This window comes from Mesoplodon mirus, assembly GCF_964341445.2.
Source record: "Mesoplodon mirus genome assembly, chromosome: 10".
Taxonomy (NCBI): Eukaryota; Metazoa; Chordata; class Mammalia; order Artiodactyla; family Ziphiidae; genus Mesoplodon; species Mesoplodon mirus.
In genome coordinates this window covers 107,139,872-107,155,431 of record NC_138986.1, presented here as the reverse complement: position 1 = coordinate 107,155,431, position 15,560 = coordinate 107,139,872, and the positions used below count along the sequence as shown (strand labels likewise).

Here is a 15,560-nt window from a genome sequence, read left to right as displayed (position 1 = left end):
ATTCAAAATGTACCTGTGCGTTTTTCCTGGGAGATGATGCATAAGCTTAGTCAAATTCTCTGATGTAGAAGAGTAGTTAGTGACATGGCAAAATATTTCTGATACTTTTTTAAGACAAAAGAGCAGATTAGGGGTGTGTACATGCAGAGGTGGCTTTTATTTCCTTCAAGAAGTTGTTCATTGTTTTCAAACATTTGCTCAATGAACATATATTTTTATATTCCGAACATGTTTAAAAAATTGAGAGTCTAAGAACTTCAAATTCTTTAATGTTTCATTACTAAAGCCAGTCAAGTTTTCAATGGGGAAAAAGGGGAAAAAATTGCAAAATTCCTCTACTTTTAATATAATGGTTTAATCAATCTTCTAAAACTGATTTCAAAGAAATTCTAAACAAATAAACAAAAAAACAAAAACCCTCAGCACGGTCAGAGGAAAGTAGACTAAAATTCCTGACTGGTTCTAAATAGCACATCAAAGTGCAATTACATGCAACAGTTTCTCCCTCTAATGGAGGGAATTAGAACACAGTGTTAAATTTTTGTGAAAAAGTGTACCCTCCTCCTACAAAGTATTCAGAATTCATGTCCCTTACATGGAAATATGGAACCAAAAAAGTTAGAAAGTAAAATTGCTTGATATTCTATTACTTAAGTAAGACTAATGATAAGGCTTTGGAAGAATTTTCCTTCCTGCCGTCTGCTCTCCCTTCCTCCCTTCTGTACACCGGCTAGGGTGATTTTTCTGGGACAAAGCTCCCATCATATTGGATATCAAATTTTATGTTCAACTTTTCTCCATTTAACATTGAAATCAATCATTTCTCATATAATCAGGGGATTCATAACCTTGATTTTTTTGTGTGGGCTACAAAATATTCCACTGAGTGGGTTTACTGGTTAACCATTTTACACATTTAAATTCTTTCCAACTTTTCAATATTATCAGACAAAATAACCGTTTTTATGCATGAAGGCTTTTTTCCATATTGAGAATAACATTCTTACAATAAATCCATAAAAATGAGTTTGAGATCAAAGCAAATGAACATTTTTAAGGCTCTGAGGTATCTATCTCCAGACTTCTTTCCAAAAGATTTCTGAGATTTTACACTGCCATCAGCGATGTATCACTTGGTATATAACCTCTACTATAACTGTTGGCTTACTTCCTCACTTAGAGTGCAAGTTATTTGAAGATAGGGGGTGTATTTTATTAAGTGTTTATCCCCAGCACCTGTGCCTAGCACAACGTAGACGGTCAATAAATAATTGCTTAATAAGGAAAATCCCTGCCACACACGTACATATAAGATGTATGTGTGTGAAAGACAGACTGTGTGTTTTTCTCTAACTGGATAGATGAAAACTTGTCATCTTCTTTAATGTGCAATTTTTTTTTTTTTTTTTTAATAAATTTATTTATTTATTTTTGGCTGCATTGGGTCTTCGTTGCTGCGTGCGGGCTTTCACTAGTTGCAGCGAGCGGGGGCTACTTTTCATTGCAGTGCATGGGCTTCTCATTGAGGTGGCTTCTCTTGTTGCGGAGCATGGGCTCTAGGTGCACGGGCTTCAGTAGTTGCAGCATGCAGGCTCAGTAGTTGTGGCAGGTGGGCTCTAGAGCGCAGGATCAGTAGTTGTGGCACACAGGCTTAGTTGCTCCACAGCATGTGGGATCTTCCTGGATCAGGGCTCGAACCCATGTCCCCTGCATTAGCAGGCAGATTCCTAACCACTGCACCACCAGGGAAGTCCCAATGTGCAATTTTTTTGCTTATATTTTAGATTATATTGTAAATATTCAGATTCTCTGAGGCAAATGGGCCTGGCACTACCCATTAGCTATATAACCTTGGACAAGTTCTATAACTCTAGGCCTCAACTTCCTCATCTATAAAATGGAGATAAGCTCCCATATTACAGAGCTCTTGTGAGAATTACATGAGTTAAAACACATATAAAATTAGAAGAGTGCTTGGTACATAGAATATGTGCAATTAATGCTGAATGAATGAACATGCAAATGCAAACAGTAGTGAAGGGCTTAAAATGGAACGGTCTCATCCCACTCCCACATCCAGCACTCAAGAAGCGACCGATTCTTTACGCAGTTTTTAATTGTAAAATACGATATGTGTACTGAGAAGTGCACAGAACAAAACTGTCAATGTGACAAATAAAAAGAGCTTACATAAGCACTACTCGAATCTGAAAGTATTGATACTTGTCAGCATCGCAAAAACCCCCCATATCCTTTTCTCATCACAAGCTCCTTCCCTCTTCCCGGTTAAACACCAACCTCACTTCTTGACAGTCATTTCCTTTAACCTGCATGCATCCCTAACAAAAGAGTTTAGTTGTGTCAACATCTAACTTTATGTACAGGATCATAGTATATGAAGTCTTTTCTATCTTATTTCTTTCTCTCAACATTGGTTTCAAAAATTCATCCACATTGCTGCCTGTAGCTCTAGTTCATTCAACTTTATTGCTGGATAGTTTTCCCACTGTACAAATACACATCATTTATTTAATTTTTGACTCTTAAGGACATTTGGTTTGTTTTCAGTTTGTGCTAATGCACATCATGGACAGGAATCCTGCTGTACCGGTTATTCTGGTGCATTTACACAGGGCGGGGGTGAGGGCTGCTGGCTCACAGGCTATTTATATACCTTCAGTGGATGGTGAGTGCTAAATGCTTTCCAAAGTAGTTGTGTCGATTTGTACTCCAGTGTAAGCAGGGTAGAAGATTCCCATAGTACTCCAGGTCTACAATACCTGATACTACCAGACTTTTTATTTATGTATTTGTCAATCTGATTGACATGTAGTTTCCTTGGTTTTGACTCACTTGTCTCTTATTACTTAATGAAGTCGTACGCTTTTCTGTGTTTACTGACTGTTTGGATTTCCTTTTTTATGAGGTTTACATCAACTATTGTTATTTTTTATTATTTTATTATTATTATTTACTTTTGGCTGTATTGGGTCTTCGTTGCTGCGTGCAGGTTTTCTCTAGTTGCGGCGAGTGGGGGCTACTCTTCATTGCAGTGGCTTCTCTTGTTATGAAGCACAGGATCTAGGCGTGCAGGCTTCAGTAGTTGTGGCACGTGGACTCAGTAGTTGTGGTCGCAGGCTCTAGAGCACAGGCTCTGTAGTTGTGGCGCACAGGCTTCGCTGCTCCGCGGCATGTGGGATCTTCCCGGACCAGGGCTTGAACCCGTGTCCCCTGCCTTGGCAAGCAGTTTCTTAACCACTGCGCCATCAGGGAGGTCCAACTATTGTTATTTTGAATTCTTCTCCATTTCCAAGTAATACTCTTCCATGATTATTTTCTCACTAAATTGGAGGCATTATCTGTTCATTTTCTAACTTACTAATAAGTAAGGGTTTAGTTCCTTTACACTCTTTCCTATGTCCACACTGCTCAGTAAAGTTATGTCATCATGAGTTATTCCACTGCTCATGATCTCTTTGACTTGTAGTGATATACTTAAAAACCTACATTGTTGATCAACTAGAAACACTCTCAACGTCACGCTTTGTAAAATGAGGACATTCATACCATCTTCTCTTTTTTCTACCTCCTGTCTACCTTCCAAACCTAGCTTTTACGTTGTCAAAGTTGAAATTTATATTCTGTTCTATGTGCAGTTAAGTCTTCTGTTATTTGAGAGTCAGTACGGAGTAAGGTTTAAGAGAACAGGCAGACAGCCTAAACTCAAAGCCTCGATCCAACCTTAAATTAGGTACAGCCTGGGCAAGCTCCTTCCTTGTCTCAGCTTCCTGTTCTCAAAAGTGGGAATGATATTAGCACCAACCTCATAAGGCTATTCAGAGGATTAAATGAGTTAATATATGCAAAAGCACTTAGAGTCTAATATATACTAAATACATACTAGTACACAATACATTTCAGTCCATACCAAGTTAATACTAATACATACTAAGTATAGTTTACGTTAGTTATTTGTGATTACATGCAAGTTGACAATAAAAGCTGCAAACCAAGACAGCATTGCCATTATTACAATGAAATTAATATTGCCCACCCCAGATGTACTGTGTCTCTGTGTATAGACTACACCTCGTTCCATACTGTGCCAGTGTCACTGCCCTTGTGCAGGGTGACCACATACCCCAAGCCGCCTTGGGCTGTTCCACTTTATACCTGTTGTCCTGATGTTACAGCATTAGAGTCCCTCCTTACACTACTGAAGTGTAAGGAGTTTGGACAAGTTCTGGTTTGGACAACAAACTAGATAGGTGGTCATTACCCCTGAGTGTCACTGAGAAGGGGGACATCTACAGTGTCAAGTTGAAGTGGATTCTTCCCTTCCTCACCAATAGTAGGTTGAAAATCAACCATAGTTTAGTGTGCTTCAGGTTTATGTCCGTATAGCCTTTTCTCCTCTGGAGTTCAAGTTCCTTCTCCTCTTCCTCTCCCTCCTCCCTTCCAACAGTGCCAATACCTAGTAAGTACAATATGCCTCAAGGTGTTTCTAAGCTCTCAATCACACAATCAATAGAAGCCTCTCCACTCTAGACTAGCTGCAATCTGCACTGAATCCCCTATTACCTTCCTTCTTGGTTTATTGCCTCATTTTGCTGGATTATTTCTATAAATAGCTTAAGGTGTAGCACAGGAGGTCAATTTTTCAAATTTCTTTCTGTACAAAATATCTTCTTCAGCCTCCACTTATGACTCATAGTTTGGCTGGATACAAACCCCTAGGGTGAAAATTATGTGCCTGAAAAACTTTGGAGGTATCTTTCTAATGCCTTCCAGGATCCATGGTGCTGATGATAAGTATGATAAAGTCAGATTTTAACCTTTTTATTAGGTGACCAGTAGTTTTCTCTCTGGAATGGATGTATCCTCTCAGTATTTTATTCTATTTTAATTTATTTTTTCAGTATTTTAAAGTTTCACAATGAAGGGTGCCTAGGTATGAGGCTATTCTTGCTCGTCTTGCATAACTATTTTCAATCTGAGGCCTGATGTCTACTTTCAGCTGTGGGGAATTTTGTTGCCCTTTGACAGCTTCCCTCCATTTTTTTTCTGGGTCTGGACTTTCTAATAGTAACATGCGGGATCTCCCAGATGCAGGCTCTCTAACATATTTCTATCACATTTTCCATTGTGTCTTTCTTTTTTATATACTGAGAAAGTTTTTAAATTCCTACTGAATTTATTTCAGCAACCATATTTTCATTTCCAGGAGACCTCTCTTGCTTTCTGACCATTCTCCTTTTCATTAATACCCTAGTCTTATTTTATAGTTGCTAGCTCTTTTTAAACCTCTCTCAGGATACTAATTAGGGTTTTTTCTTAAATTATTCTGTTCCCTAAATTGTCCCTGGTCCTACTAGGATATGTTTGCACTCTTTCCCCCTCTCTCATGTTGTAAGCTTTACTCAACTAACAGGCAAATGACAGTTATTTTCTATTTAAGAATGAGTGCAGAAAGCTCCCTGAAGTCAACGATTGATTGGCTTCTTATGCAGGAAGAAGTGGGGAGTAACTGTAACAGGATCTCCCCCAAACACAATTTTCTAGGGTATAAAAACTCACACAAGCTGCCCCAGTTCTCGCCAGTTTCACTGTTTTCAAAATGAAATCATCTTATTTCAGGAGCGTGAGGGCAGGGCTGGGAGTCCACTCCTCCAAACACAACCCTTCAATGAGCTCCCCTATCTCAGTCACACTTTTAACTAACTCCACCCTCTCTCCTACATGCGCACCTGAGCATGGGGCTACTTTTTCAGGTGGGGCCAGAATCCTCCTCAGTTGCAGGTGGTCCCTGTGCATATTCTAGGTGATGCTTTTCCTCTGTCCTACTGCTTCGGTTTCACACTCTTCCACCTGTCTTCTGTCTTTGAAAACTATGTTGAAATCTCTTCATTGTTGTGGGCTTATATACTGAAACACTTTGATACCATCATTGTAGTGTCTTGTCAAAACAGAGAAGAGCTAAAAGGGTTCTCAGTGCATTCTGAATCTGCTATTCTGTGGTCCCAGTGTTTAAACTTCTTGGACTTCCCCAGTGTCTATTACTGCTTTTAGAAATACAATCTCGTGGTCTATTCGTGAAGGAAATGAATACACCACATCTAAAATAACAAGGAATGCGGGTTAGATGCTCTAGGGTGTTCTCATACTCTGCCATTTACTAATAAACCACTTACATTCTACAAATTGTAGGTGCTCATTTATAAAACGAAAGGGAGTAACTCTACATGAACTATAGATTTCTCCTACTCTAACATTTCATAATTTTCTAAGTTCTTTTCTTAAAATTTCTCTATATTATCATTAATTTTAATTAAAAAATAAAAATCTAACTTTCTCTTTTGAAAATCAAAGAGTAATTCCCGTAGTCTTACAATAATGGGATAATTAGTTCTGAAACCTGTCAGGTGTCATGTTTCAAATGAAGAGAAAGTCATATTAAATAATTTTAAAAAATTAAACATGGACTTTGTAGCACAAAGACAAGGTCCCCCCCAAATGGTGTTCCTTTATTTACTAGAAATGTTCAGCTCTGCATTAAAGTTGAAATAAAATAAATATACTAATTTTGAGGTGCAAAAATTTCTTATAAAAATCAATTTTTCCTTTCTGTCCATACAAACAAAAGTATGGAATGACATTAGAGGTCAGGTTTATTTGGTAATAGAATGTAGCTTCTTGATATTTTTGATTTTAGGAAAGGAGAATATCAACATCAAATCTTTTTTCAACTTTACTTTTATTTAAAATGAGGCCATATTTTCCTCTTATAAAAAGAGAGTTCAACTAGAACTGTCAATTTTCTCATCTTTAAACAAGATCACTGAATCAGCTGACTGTATTCATTCAGAACTCAATTTCCTTATCTTATGATCACTAAGGTTCTCCCTACATCTAATATACTAAGGTTCTAAGGAAAGGAAAATACATTACTAACGACATGTTTTGATTTTTATTTCTTAGAGTTCAAATGTCCACCATTCACCTTGGTCTAAGCTTAAGGAATCATTCAAAGGGATACAATGAAGATGGGAGGAGAAAACAGAACCCTCACACAAGCTGTGCAGTGTTGCAATCAGGCTTCCATTTGAAAAATAATCTTCTCTATAGCTTTAAAGTGATAACTTTGTACCTGCACTGCTTCTTGTTTCAAACGGATTTTCTCTGGCTCTTCCTGAACACGTTCTGAGGAATCATCAGCCTCTTCCACTTCTGAGGAGGAAGGACTCTCTACTGTCACAGTCACAGGAAATTCTGATGGACCTGAGTGTCTGAGGAAGAAGATAAGAGATCACAGAGTTGTTAAACTAAAGTGCAAAGAAAGAAGACAAGATTGTATAAAAGACAACACAAGCCAGATACCAAGTATCCAAATATTAGAGGACATTTAACAAAAGTGATCTGAGGTATCATTCTTTATAAATGTCTCTCACTGCTCCTTAGTCTAAAACAGGCAATGACTAAGTAAAAATACAGGAACTTATTTTTGCTATGTTACTGTACAGACCTCTGTTGTACATGCTTAGCATTAGTAATGGGAATTGTCCATATTATTTTATTAAGTTTCTTTCACAGAAGCCAAGTGAAGATCCAAGGTAAACATTTTTTCTCAGATCAACTTTATACTGCAAATGAAAAATTTATTCTTCACCATCAGACAAAAACAGTCTGGAAGAAAATGTAGTTTTTCAGAGGAAAATACATCAGTAAAGGGACTGATGAATAATCAGAAAGTCAACATATCTAAGCTGTGAATAATAGACATTAGAATTTAAAAAAATAAATCACATACACATACACAACTAAAACTGACCCATCAAAAATTTCATCTTCTCACCACCCTTAAGCCAAAACTAGGGCAACAGTTCTCCCAGCAAGCTTCACTGCCAATGCAAAGTTGTTCAATAGGACATTTCCAAACATTTAAAAACTGACCTGGCCACAACCCCATAAAAGTCTACAGATCATAAAGAAGTGTGCTGGGATTATATAACCACGCAGAAGACAAGTCACTAGGACATCATTTTGACAACAGGCAGCAAACCCTGCAGCAGAGGAAAACCCTAACAGGAGAACGAGGTGCACAGCCCTCTCTCTGGGAACGCAAGGCCAGGACTGACACCCAAGACGCTCTTCTCTCAACCTCAGCAGTGGTGCCTTTCACAGACCAACTATGCAGTCTCCCAAGACCACTGGGAAGGAGAATCTGATACTGACAGTATTAGCTTGCCACGAGGCCATAAGCGAGGGAATGTGTGTGGCCTTGGTGAGAGAGCAGAGGTTTGGGAGATGCTGCTTTATATTGGCTTTCAGATCAGGAATTTGTACATATAGCCCGCAAACAACGTTTCTTGAAAACGTGAACATTCTTGAGTATGACAGCTCCGTGTGAGGGGTCAGAAATGGCAGTCAAGTTCGTTTCACTGTGTAACAGCTGATTTGTGGACTGGAAAACAGGCTTCCTTGTTTACAGACATAGCCACAAGGCTGCCCGTTGTGTGCCAAATCCACACAACTACACAGTTGCATTGGGAGAGCGACCAAACATGTTTTACATGGATTTATTTCAGAGAGGGAAATGCTTCTTGTAAGGCTCTGTCAGTTTAAAAAGCAAGAAGAATGACCATCCACCTTTCCCAATTCAAGCCCTATACATCATAAATATGATAGCTACACACCAGCAACTGATTACATACATCACGAGCTTTGATGAATGGAAAGCCCCTAAAAAGATATCAACAAAACGAAGTTAGATCTTCATGTAAATACATCACCAGTTAAACCCAGTTAATACAACTATTTAGTAGTATGAACAGTATCCATACAGAATTGTGTATAAAAATAAATAAGCTCAAAACAAGGACCTGGAGGGCTCTGCTACGGAGAAAACAGAACAGAATTCAGCCGACTGGCTTGGTAATAACTCTCTGAACTGCTGAGAGGCCCCATCAGCTCCTATGCTCAGGATGGTTGAGATTTCAGTCTCACTTCTTTAAATGGTGATATTAATCGTTCTCTAATTTACCACCCTGTGTGACGAGGATGGACCTGCGATTAAGTGTCTCAGGAAGAAGACAGGAAACCACAGAGCTGTGAAACTCAAGTGCAAACACTGGGGATTCAACACTATAGTTTATGCAACAGCAATTCACATTACCATTTGCAAAAAAGTAGTCGGTTGTCCAGTGGGGATTAGAAACATCCATTTAACATGAGCAACTGAACAGATATTTTACACAGTAACTACTTCAAGTACTATTCAAAATCAATTCTCTTTGTTTTCTTAAGCAATTGTTAATCCCCAATTTCGTGATTACTACCAAGTAAGTCACCTGAAGATCATCTAGAGCCATCTATTTCACTTACCAAGCCTAAAGCTATAATTCAACCATTTTATTTACTGTTCTGTGACAAAAATTACTATGAACAGCTATCCCCTGGATAAGAAATCAGGTAATGCTAGTTTGACTCACTAAATCTGATTTACTGAGTTAATAAGCTAGTTGATTTAGAATAGGTCTAATGCATATTTTTCATCCATTCTGCATTAAACTATTTCCCATGCCTAAAATGTCTTTTTTCCCATTTGTACGTATCCAAATTCCTACTTCTGTGCTGTAGGGCTTCGCTCAACTACACCTGCCTTTAATGAAACTTTTCTCACATGCACAATTGGTGATAATTTTAGTCTCCTCAAGACTCCCACGGAGTTACCTTTGTTGTGACACTTGAGAAACAACTTGAAACTCCCAATTACTTTTAATTTTTCTTCCTTAGAGGGCTCATTAGGCAGAAGCCATGTGTGAGTTACCTTTCTTCCTCTACACAAAGCACCAGAGACCACCCACATATAGAAGTTCCAAAATAAAGAACTCTAAATGACTGAAAAAGACAGGGAATGCAAACAGGTTACCTTTTGCTTTTTGCACTTTCTGCAGGACACAATGGCCGGAAACCAGACACTCCAGGTGGTAGCGGTTCAGGAGGGTAACATTCTTTACCAGCAGAGTGTTTCCTTCCATTACTTACAGGCTTCTTTGCGGCCAAGACTACGTTTGACAAAGCATGAAAAGAAGGAATCAAGATGCACCAAAGGTCTACAGAGCAACTGTCACTCGTGCACACGTCGAAAGGAATCAAAAAGGCACTTGACAATGATGCCAAGCCCAGTAAAAAGAGGATCGTTTTGTACAAAGGTTTTACATAAGCCAGCATTTTTAAAAAATATAAGTTCTCTACAGTAACAAGTTATTTTAACTAAAAGTATTGAGATGTGCAGAAATGCAAAAATAAAGTTTAAAAAAAATCCCAAAGTATGATACATTTTATGTATCATGCAGAAACACTCAAGTTTCCTGAATCTTAGAACACCTTTGGCATTTCTGAATCTCAAGGACACAGAAACACAGATACACCCATGACTTCTGCCAAACAGAATCTTCAGAAGTAGACCAAAAGTTAAATTTAAGATGAATTTTTCTATGTAAAAACAATACAAGTTATAAGGCTGCAAGTTGCTGGGGGGTAGGTGAGTCAATTTTACCCTCCTATAAGCCTGTCAACCTTCACTGCTCCTTTGATTTCATATAGAAAACACACACAAAAACAAATGAAACCCACTGGATGAAAGAGTGAAATGTGGAGACTTTTACCCTATATATCAGTAGTAAAGAGGCAAGTATCTTCATATGAAACATTTGGTTGCAAAAACTAGACCTACGTGTTAATATTTTACTTAGAACAAGCCATATATTAAAATTCACATTTAAATATTTAATTTAAATTTACTGAAAACAAACATCATAGGTTAAAATGGTTATATTTATCCTTCAAAGCTACTATATTTTATGTTATTTTATTTATTTATTTTAATAGATCTTGATTGGAGTATAATTGCTTCACAATTCTGTGTTAGTTTCTGTTACACAACAAAGCGAATCAGCCATATGCATACACATGTCCCCATATCCCACCCTCTTGAGCCTCCCTCCCACCCTCCCTATCCCACCCCTCTAGGTCATCGCAAAGCACCAAGCTGATCTCCCTGTGCTATGCTGCTGCTTTCTACTATATTTTAGCAGCATTAGGATGCAGGGTAAAATGGAGTGTATGCGGTAATATAGGACAAATATTTCATAGAGTGTAGCTTATTGATAATCACCACATGATCCTGTGTGATTTACATGCCTCTTAAAAATATATAGGAGCTCAGTTCATTTTGTGCTATTTTATTGTTTTTTAACTTAATTGCCATCAAAAAAAATGTTTGTATGCATATGGTTTGTATGTGTATACCCTTCCTTTACTTTCAGAAACTAATGCAAATACATTTGTATTAAAATTTTTTTTAATTACACTTTTCTTGTTAGAAGATTAAAAAATTTCTAATAAAAGTTCCCATCTTTTATTAGGCATACATAAGTACAATATAAATGTGACACAATTCACACCATTATTTCACCCCTATACTCACCTGGATCTAGGTATATACCCAGATACTGATTTGGCTTACCTCTAAATAACCTCCGTTATTTGCTCCAAATAACGGAGGCAAATACAAAAAAAAGCCCAAGAAATAAAATTACTCTTAAAAGAGCTCAATGAGCTTGGATACTTCAGTTACATTTCCACTTTGTTTAATCATGCTAACTAAAAAAAAATGTTTAACTGGTCTCATTCCATGATGCCCTATTATTCTGTACTAATTTTACAGAATTCCTAATATGTTTTACATATACATGTTTTATTTATATATATTTCCATTTCTAATATCATAGCAAAAGTCAATGTAGCTATTTTAAGAATGCTTTACATATGATATAAATTTTTAATAATAATATCTAATTAGTGTGATATCACAAATCTTAACTTCTTTGAATGTACTATTTGATTATTAAAATATCACTCTCTTGAAATAACAATTGGCAGATGATCATAAGCTTTTTTTTTGACTTCATAAACACTCTTAACAACTTATTTAATACACTATTGTCCAAGCAAGTTGATTAATAGAGAATCAAAAACATACAACTTTAAGTAGAAAAAAAAAAGCTGTGTTTATGAAGATGTTTACAATAGTTTATTTTAGTTTATTTCCAATTTTTCACCAATTTAAAAAATTGACCTACTCAATGAAACCTTGTGAATGCAATGTTAAAAAGTATTAACTATGAATCACAGAATTTAAATTTAGTATGAAAAGATAAGAATGGCAAATTATATTGAAGCTATGTGGAATTATGTTTATGGACAGCAGGAAAATAAAAATGTAAATATTGCTTGATAGGATAATGGGATTAGAGGTGGTCTTTTAAATTTTTCATTTTTATGCTAATACAATACCTTTATAAAACCCCAAAATCTTCAAACAACACATTTTTAAAAAATTGTGGTAAACTAGACAAAAAAGAAAATTTATAATTTTAACCATTTTAAAGTGGACCGTTCGTTCAGTGATATGAAGTCAACAAATTTTTAAAACTTTCAGAGGGCACCTGAATAAAAGATGTGTTGTCCACTGGTGATTTTAATGTATCTGGTATATAACTAAAGTCACCACAAAACTCTTTCTGGGAAATTGGCAGATCATAAACATAAAAAATTTATTTTGCTTTTTATTAAACCTTATTGTTTTGCTGTTTCAAAATTCAAATTTACTCACAAGAAAGAGTCAGTTTCATATATTAGATTTGGTTTCACAAATGCTGCTCCTGCTATTCATTCTTATCACCAAAAAAAAAAAGACTATTTGTGACTAACGATAATATGTTACAGAAAGTAAAAAGTTAAAAGGTTTTCAATCTGCATATCTGGGAACCTAAATTAAAGCATCACACAACATTTTCAAAAACAGAAAAGCCATTTGATTTGACTAAAATCTTAGTTTTAAGATGGCAGAAAGTACCTTGATAATTTTCTTTTAAGAAAGAAAGAAAACCGAGCCATTAAAGAGAAATTCTTCCGAGAGAACTGAAACATGTTATATACCTCTGACTTGGCACTCCTTCCATCTGGAGAACTTTTTTGGTAACTGTTTTCATCACAGAATGATCTAAAGTAAAATGAATTGAAATTAGAGTAATTATTTTCCAATGAGTGGCTATTTCCATTTAAAACCAAAAGCCAACTAATTATTGCTTTTCCCATAAATTTAAATATGAAATCTACATTATATAATTATACACTTATTTCCCCTTTTGTGTATTCTAATTTCTTCCTCAGAAACCTAAGATGCCATCTTGCAGACTGCCCACAGTGGCTACTATTTTGGCAGCAGCAAAGGTCAACTTTAAACATTTTGCATCTAAAGTGGCTTTGGATACCTTTGGATACAAAGTACAGTCTGAGCACCGTCCAGACGCTTAGATACCTAAAGAGCATCTAAGATATCAAACCAGGGCATCCAAGATAACAAACCAAGTCCTGATATTCCCTCAAAAGCTGCTCCTCCCATCAGCCCCCTTCTTCTAAGTGATACTACCCAGTTGCACACATAATCATCAACGACTTGTCTCCTTGTTACTATTTCCTTCATACCTCACATCTATCTGCAGGTCTTGATAGCTACACCCTCAAAACACAACCTGAATTCAACCACTTTTCACTTGCTGCAAACTTCCAACCTAACCTAGGCCATAAACATCTCTTATTTGGAGCACTGTGATAGTCTCCTAACTGGTCTCCCTGTTCCTCTTCTTCTTTTTTTTTTTTTTTTTTTTTTTTGCGGTACACGGGCCTCTCACTGTTGTGGCCTCTCCCGTTGCGGAGCACAGGCTCTGGACGCGCAGGCTCAGCGGCCATGGCTCACAGGCCCAGTCGCTCCGCGGCATGTGGGATCTTCCCGGACCGGGGCACGAACCTGCGTCCCCTGCATCGGCAGGCGGATTCTCAACCACTGCGCCACCAGGGAAGCCCCCTGTTCCTCTTCTTTATCCTCCCAAGTGCCTTCTCTATACCAGGTCACCTTATTCAGATACGATTTGGATCATGCCTTTTTCCAGTTCAAACCCCTCTACTCATTTAGAATAATCCACATCTTTACTCTGGCCTTCAAGACTTTACAAGAGCAGACCCCTGGCTAGCTCCTTGACCTCATGTCATACCACACTCTTCTTCACTCAGTACTCTGCCCAGATTGGCCTCCTTGCTTTTCCTTAAATACTCCACCCACCTACATGCCTACATACTCATTGCCTCCTTGTCCTGGAATGTGCTTACTCCAGATCTTCCATAGCTTGCTCCTCTCTTCATTCAGGTCTCCGTTCAAATGCCACTTCTCCAGTGAAGCTGTCCCCTAACAAACCTATCCAATGGAGTCCTACCTGCTCTCCCTCACTCTCCTTACATTAAGATATTTTTGCACTTCCTACTCTCTAAAATTATATTACTTATCTGTTTACTCATTTCTATCTGATCTCCTTCACTAGAATGTAAGCTCCATGAGGGCAAGACTTTTGTCTGTCTGGTTCACTGCTTTATCCCTAGTCCCTAAACCCGTATCTGGCACACAGAAGATATTTAAAAAATTACTTGTGAATCTGACAAATGAATAAAGTACTCCTGGCAAGAATTCAGAGGTTGCACAGGAAAGAAATAATGCTCTTGGTGAAGCAGACTTAGTATCTAGGTTCACCTCTATTCAGAGTAGAGATAAGAAAAATTTACAAGTATAATTCACTTTAATTAGTACATTATCTGCTAAAAACATAAGGGAAGTGCAACACTAGAAAAGTACAGTTGAAGCTTGAACAACATGGGTTTGAACCTCGCGGGTCCACTGACACACGCATATTTTTCAATACATATGTACTATCGTCCTACATGATCCAAGGTTGGTTGAATCCACAGATGTGGAACCACTGACTATAAACTTATACCCAGATCTTCAACTGCGTAGGGGTCGACACCCCTAAGCCCACGTTGTTCAAGGGCCAACTGTATATGAAGAGGAAAGTTAAACACATTAAGTTTTAAAAAACTGTCAATACCTGAACAAATTCTTTTTGTTTTGCTATGTGTTTATCAATTTAAAAAAAGTGACCACATACCAACAAGCAGATTTTTTCTCATATCCAGAACGAGCAGAGTTCTGTTGGTTTCAAGGGCCTTTAGTAAAGCCTTTGCTCCTTCACTGGTGAGGCCGCACTGCTGCAGGTCAAGTGCTTTCGATGAAAGACAAAAGGTCACTTGCTAACTCTACAGATTTAACATATAGACAACTCTCATTTTCTCACGTGTGGAAGAGTCCTGCACAAGACAAGTCATGGCAGGTTTGTAATTTTGGGTATGGAAAAAAACAGAAACATATACGCACACACATAATGCATAATCCAATTTAAAAACCTCTTCTTGGATGTGCAATGATAACCCTGGCTTTAGTACCAATAAATCATACAACATATTTTACAATTACAGAACTGAAGAATAACTGTATAGAACCTATGAGCAAAAAGCATCACAAAATGAATCTCAGTTCATAATTAGCAAGGGCGGCAGGGGCATGTAAACCTCACAAGCAAAACCTGGTGGAGCTCAGAAATGCACTG

At 37.4% G+C, this 15,560-nt stretch overlaps 1 long non-coding RNA gene across 1 annotated transcript; it reads right to left on the bottom strand.

Annotated features, from left to right (window-relative positions):
* Nucleotides 1–6,738: 6,738 nt before the first annotated feature.
* LOC309811269 lies at nucleotides 6,739–10,117 on the bottom strand. Its single transcript, XR_014295126.1, has 3 exons — nucleotides 9,929–10,117; nucleotides 7,148–7,286; nucleotides 6,739–6,823 (listed from the first exon to the last, which is right to left on the bottom strand). It is a non-coding gene; the product is annotated as an uncharacterized lncRNA (long non-coding RNA).
* Between the last annotated feature and the right edge of the window lie 5,443 nt (nucleotides 10,118–15,560).